This window comes from Orycteropus afer, unplaced genomic scaffold (assembly GCF_000298275.1).
Source record: "Orycteropus afer afer isolate SDZICR_OR568_19922 unplaced genomic scaffold, OryAfe1.0 scaffold00466, whole genome shotgun sequence".
In the NCBI taxonomy this organism is placed as follows: Eukaryota; Metazoa; Chordata; class Mammalia; order Tubulidentata; family Orycteropodidae; genus Orycteropus; species Orycteropus afer.
The window spans coordinates 1,683,089-1,689,437 of NW_006922053.1; positions in this window are offsets into that span (position 1 = coordinate 1,683,089).

The following is a 6,349-nucleotide window of genomic DNA, read 5'->3' on the forward strand; positions in this document are numbered from 1 at the left end:
AGGGCACCAGGGCCAGGGGGGCCTCAGCCCACAGGTACCCACTCTCCATGTCAGGGACTGATGGCCCCTCCTCCCAGGCTCAGCCCCCCCTTCTGACCCAGTGTGAGGCAGTCTGCTGCAGGGGTCCTGGCCTCCTTTCTAGTGTTGGGCCCTGTAAAAGCTCTTGGCTTTGAAACCAAACATCGCAAAGGAGTGAGGAAGAGAAAGGGAGATGGAGGAAGGAGGGAGGAAGGGAGGAGGGGGGAAGAGAAGATGGGGGAGGGGGCACGGGGAGGGGGAAAGAGGAAAGTCTCACCTGCCTGGGACATGCTGGCCTCACTTTGCCTGTGCCTTCATCTGTAAAATGGGACTGAGGAGGCCTGGGGCTGAAACGGTCCAGTGCTCAGCTGCTGGCCGAAAGAAAAGTTGATGGTTTGAACCAGTCAGTGGCTCTGAGGGAGAGAGACCTTGCAACCTGCTCCTGTAAAGACGGCAGCCTAGGAAACCCTACGGGGCAGTCGCTATCAGTTTGTTGGCATCTAACAGCAACATGGGGATAAATTGCCCAATTCGTGATATGGAGGAGAAGCAAAGCGTTGTTACGTGCCAAGCCCCTCACACAGTAACTCGCTCATGGTGAATCCTCAAAAAATAGTACAAAACAAGATGGCTCAGACTCAGAGAGAGGAGAGGAGGGAGCCCCCTGGCCCCTCTCCCAGCTGTGTGCCTTGAAGCAGTGACCACCTCTCTCGCCCTCAGAGTTCCCATCTGAGAATAAAGTACTTTACGTGTGACACCTCCTGAAACCTCACGAGACCAAAGCCCTCGCCAAGTGGAGTCCATCCGGATCCTGTATGGCACAGAGTAGAACTGTGGGGTTTTCTTGGCTGGTGGTGCAACGGTCAAGCACTTGGCTGCTAACAGAAAGGTTGTTGGTTTGAGCTCACCCAGTGGCTCCCTGGGACAGAGACCTGGCGATCCGCTCCAGTAAAGATTACAGCCTGAGAAACCCTACAGGGCAGTTCCACTCTGTCACTCGAGGTCGCTGTGAATGAAGAGTCAACTTGACAGCACCTAACAACACAACAACAATCTTTGCAGAAGCCAGTAGCCAGGCCTTTCTTCTGCTGTGCCGCGGGTGAGTTCAAGGTTTAGTAGTTGAGAGCAAACCGTTTGGGCCACCCAGGGACCTCACCCCATGTTGCAGGTGAGACAACTGAAACTCAAGAGAGTGGGACTCACATGCTGAAGGGCAGTGGGGACAGGATTCGAACCGGGCAATCCAGCCGCTGCCTCCACCTGTGGGAGGAAACAACGGGACTCACGGAGCCCTTCGCTGGGTGCTGGCAGAGCTGCAAAGGGATGACGGGTGAGCTGCTGTCGCTATTGTTGTTGTTATTATTATTGAAAGTAGCAGGGGAGGAGGTGTTGCTGGTGGGGGCGCCCGGGCCCTCCCTCCAGCCCTTCTCTGAGCTTATTAAGCGCCTCAGGCCTCGGCGATCAATGGCCTTTGGGCGCCGGCTGCAGCAAGCATCCCCCGGCAGCCCGGCCGCGCCTGCGCACCGCAGCCAGGATTGATCGGCTCTTCGGCCGCATCCCCGATCTATTGCCGCGCTGGCCCCGCCCCTCCTCCCCGGCGCGCGTTGCCTGGCAACCGCGGCTCGGCGGGCTCTCATTGGCTGGCGGCGTCAGGGCTCCTGGACCGCGTGGTCAGTTGGTCAGCGCGGCCGCGGCGTAGCCAGGGGCTTGGCTCCGGGCGCGGGTCGATGCCGCCTCCATCTGACCTTTCCCTGCGGGGGGAAGGGGGCCGGGGAGGATGGAGTCGCCCACTCGGCTTGGAGAAAAGTGTATTGACCCGTTTCTTATCTCGGGCTGCAAGGCTTCCTGCGATAGGAGCGATTGGCTGGCCGGGAGGGGGGAGGTGGAGGTGGCCAGGACCCCTTCCCAGCTTTCTCTCCCCACAACCCTCATGACCCCCCATCTGGGAGCTTTACCTGCCCCAGGCCTGGGATGTCTGGTCCCCCTTCCCAGCAATGGGGAAACTGAGTCTCAGAGGGTGAAGTGGCTGGCTAATGTCACACAAGATTGCAGTGTAGAGAAGTGGGACCCAGGGACCTACCAGAATGACAGCCACGCCTCCTGAGGACAACCCAAACATTTACCCAGTCCCCAATAAGGGGGCCGGACGCTCACTGCCTATGATCCAAAATGCTACAAGGATACACAATTATCTAAATTACAATTCAGTGCTGACAAGAAAGAGTTTTGAGGTGAGCAATCACCCAGATGACATCCCCATTTCACAGAGGTCCCCAGAGGGGTAGGTCCCACCCCAGACAAGATTTCAGGAAAACCAGTGGCTGTTTTGAAGTGAGGGCTGGGGGAAGGCTAAGCTATTCCATTTAATAAGAAAACCAAATGTCAAAGCCCCCAGCCTCTCCAGCCTCACAGCAACACGCAAGCCACAACAGCATGACAAACACAGATGACCAAATGAATAACTGGATTTTGTCCAAGGACTCGTTATTGTGGGATAACGATTTGATTCTGACTGACAGTGACCCCATGGCACGGAGTAGAACCACCCCATAAGACCTCTGGGTGATTGTCTTCACGGAGGAGATGGCCAGGTCTTTCTCCCTCAGGGCTACTGGTGGGTTCAGACCACCGACCTGTGGGTCAGCAGCTGAGCTCTTTGAGTGCTGCACCCAGGGCTCCTTATTGTAAGAAAGGTGCTATTTCTGAAGTGCTGGGGCCCCAGCATAGGCCAGTTAACACCCAGCCCTTCTCTGAGGGGGGAAAGCAAAGGTGGATTATTTGATATGATTGTGAATTTAGTTTTTAATTAATTTTTGTTTTATTTTATTTTGGGCAGGCATGATCATTTCACTACACGCTGTGCCAGGCCTGGTGCTAAGATATTTATTGACATGATCCCAACGATTCACACACAGGCCGTGCACACGCACACCCCCCAAAGTGACGTGGCCTCCCAGAGAATGGAATTTGGTGCAGGTACCTTACAGGAAAGGAGAGAAGGACCGACGCTGGCCATGGCCCAGCCCACCTGCACCAGCCCGGCCCACACAGAGATATACTCTTAAGACCTGTGAACTTCTGTGACTCCCCCATCTTTTGCATTAATTTAATTTTATTTTTCCATTTTTGCATTTACTTTGTTTTTCACAGAAGGCTCCAGTCTCCTCCTGCGGCCTCCGCGTTGGTAACCCTTAATGGCTGAGGAGGCCGCATTGAACGGCGAGTGAAGGGGGGTTATTATTGAAAGCAAAGGCTGGGATTCAATTTTTATTTTAACCTGGTTATTGAGTGGGGAGGGGAAGAGAGGCAGAGGCTGGCGCATTCGTGTGCAAGATGAAAAAGCTGGATTATATCAAAGGATGACATATTTTGAAAATGGCTGCCTGGGCTGTTAATATCCAAATGGTTAAACAGTTCCACAGAGAGAAAATGTGTGTGTGTGTGAGTGTGGGCATGTGAATGTGCAAGAGTGCATGTGGAAGAAGGTGTGCTTGTGTGTGCCCGTGTGTGTGTCCGCCTGTGTGAGTGGCTGCATGTTTATGTGTGTAAGCACGTGAGTGGGTGTGCATGTGTGTAAGTAAGTGGGTGGGAGAGAGACTGTGCCTGACCAGGGCATGTGACGGTGTGTATTTCTTAGTGTGTGGTGAACTTTTGGGGGGCGATGTGAACATGTGTATGAAAGTATGTTTGTGAGTGGGGACATATGACTGTGAGTGTATGCATGTAGGTATGTATGTGTGTTATTCATGTGTGTGCATAGTATGTGAGTGTGTGTGTGAACACATGTGAGTGTGAGGAGGTACGAGTGGTTACATATGAGTGGGTGTGAGTGCATGCATGTAGGTATGTGGGTGTGTTATTTATGCATGTGCATGAGTGTGTGCTCTGGTGGTGTAGTGCCTAAGGAACTTGACCGCTAACCAGAAGGCTGGTGGTTCGAATCCACCAGCCACTCCTCAGAAGGAAGGTTGGGCACTCTACTTCTGTAGTGTTACTGCCTTGGAAACCCAAGGAAGGGTTGCTATGAGTTGGGTCCAACTCGATAACAAATAACAACAACAACATGAGTGTGTGAATGTGTGCATATGAGCGAGTGTGTGACTGTGTGTGTGAGTGTGGGCTGTGTGTGTGCAAGAGTGCAGGTGGAAAAGTACATGATTGTGTGGGCATGTGTGTGGGAGTGAGTGAGCCTGAGTGGCTGTATATTTGTGTGTGTGCAAGTGTGTGTGCATGTGAGTGTGTGACTGTATTGTGAATGTGGGTGGTGGGTGTGCGAGAGTGCATGTGGAAGACTGTGAGCTTGTGTGAGCATGTGTGTGTGAGTGGCTTGTGTGTGTTTGACTGTGTGTGTGAGTGTGTGCACACATGGGCATGTGACTGGGTGTGCATGTGTGCGATGGCGTGAGTGGGTGGGCGGGAGAGAGACTGACCTGACCAGGGTGTGTGACTGTGTATATTTCTTGGTATGTGTGTGAGTATGTGTGTGGGGGCATGTGTATGAAGGTATGTGTGTGAGTGGGCACATAGGAAAGGGTGTGAGGGCATGCATGGAGGTGTGTGCATGTGATTTATGGATGTGCCTGAGTGTGAGTGCACACACGTGTGAGGGTGTCTGAGTGCACACACCTGTGTGTATGTGTGTACGTGGAGAAAGACCCAGCAATCTGCTCCTGTAAAGCTGACAGCCTAGAAAACCCTCTGGGCAGTTGTGATCTGTCACACGGGGCTGCTGTGAGCTGGAGTCCCTCAACAGCACCCACAACCACACAGCAGTGTGTGAGAGCATGTGGTGTGTGCAGGTATGTTGTTAATGCATGTGCATGAGCGTGTGCACATGTCTAAGTATGACAGGGTCCTGTGAGTGGCTAAATATGAATGGGTGTGGGTGCATGCATGTGCGTCCGTACACATGTGTGTGAGTATATAAGTGTAAATGTGCATTTGTGTGTGCATGAGGGTGCAGGGGGTATGCCCATGCATGGACCTGTGAGGATGTGTGTGCATGTGTGTTGCTGAGTGGGTGTGAGTGCCTGCATGCGTATGTGTGCATGTCATGAAAATGTGTGAGTGCAACTTTGAGGGTGCGTGCCTGCACCCAGATGCTCCCCTGTGCCCCTCAGCCCTGCCCTGCAGTCTTCACCTCCCCGTGAAACTCAGCCCCTGACCTCTTCCGGCTGTCTTGTTCTCCGCCTGGGCTATTCCGCTGCTCAGCCTCCCGCCATTCCCTCCTGCTGTTCCCACTGCGGGAACACTTGTCTGTCTGTCTTGCTGGCTTACTTCTCCTCATCTCAGGTCGCCCTGTGAGGACCACCTCCTCCAGATCCCTCCTGGATACGCCAGCCCAGGTCAGCCCTGATGTCAGCACCACACACTGTGCCATGGGAGAACACACCACCAATCAGACAGAGGCTTTTGCTCTCATGGGCATTTGATACATGCTGGCCTCACTTGTGAGCTCCGTGAGGGCAGAAGCCTGTCCATCTGGCATATCCACTCCTCGATTGTCAGTATGGTTGGGTTCCAAAGACCAGGTCATTATGGGAAAACCAGTGTTATAGAAAAATGGAGGATGGCCACATCAGATCACAAAACGGAGGATGACTACACATCCTCATCACATAACTGCCAAACGACATCATTACATAACCACCAAATGACATCATTACATAACCGCCAAATGACGTCATTACATAACTGCCAAATTGCATCATCACCTACCTGCCAAACTACTGAGAATCACAGCCCAGCCAAGGTGACACACGACCTCCACCTTCACAGCCTGCATGGCCCCTGCCTCGCACCTCGGCGTTCATTACCACCAGACGACCGTGGTTAACATGCAAAGTAGTCAGACAGCATGTTTTTCATTCTTGTCGTAAATGGGACATGTTGGATAATGGGTTAGTTGGTAAGTGAAGGAGGGTGTGTTTCTCAGTCCCTGGAGCCTAGGACCGTGACTGCACAGGTGGGCTATGGGAATATCTGCCCCGTCTCTAAGTGCCCAGCACACAGGAGGCCTCATCTATGTGGACACTGCTTTGCCGGATGCAGAACCTCAGGGCGGGCCCATATGTCCCCCTGCCCCCTGCCTTGGGGAAGTCACAGGGCTGGCGTTGCCCCCTGGTGGGTGTCTGCTGTGTCCTGACACATTGTCCCCGACGGGCATGGCCAGGCACATGGATTTGCAGCGTCATCTCCCCGTCCAGCAACTTTATTACCCAATCAACTGATCGAGTGCTTGACGTGTGTGCTTATGGGGTCCTCCTGCCTCTCCCAGGACCTCGGAGGTGCCCCCGGCCTGTCTCCATCAGCCGGGGGGGCATGGTATTCT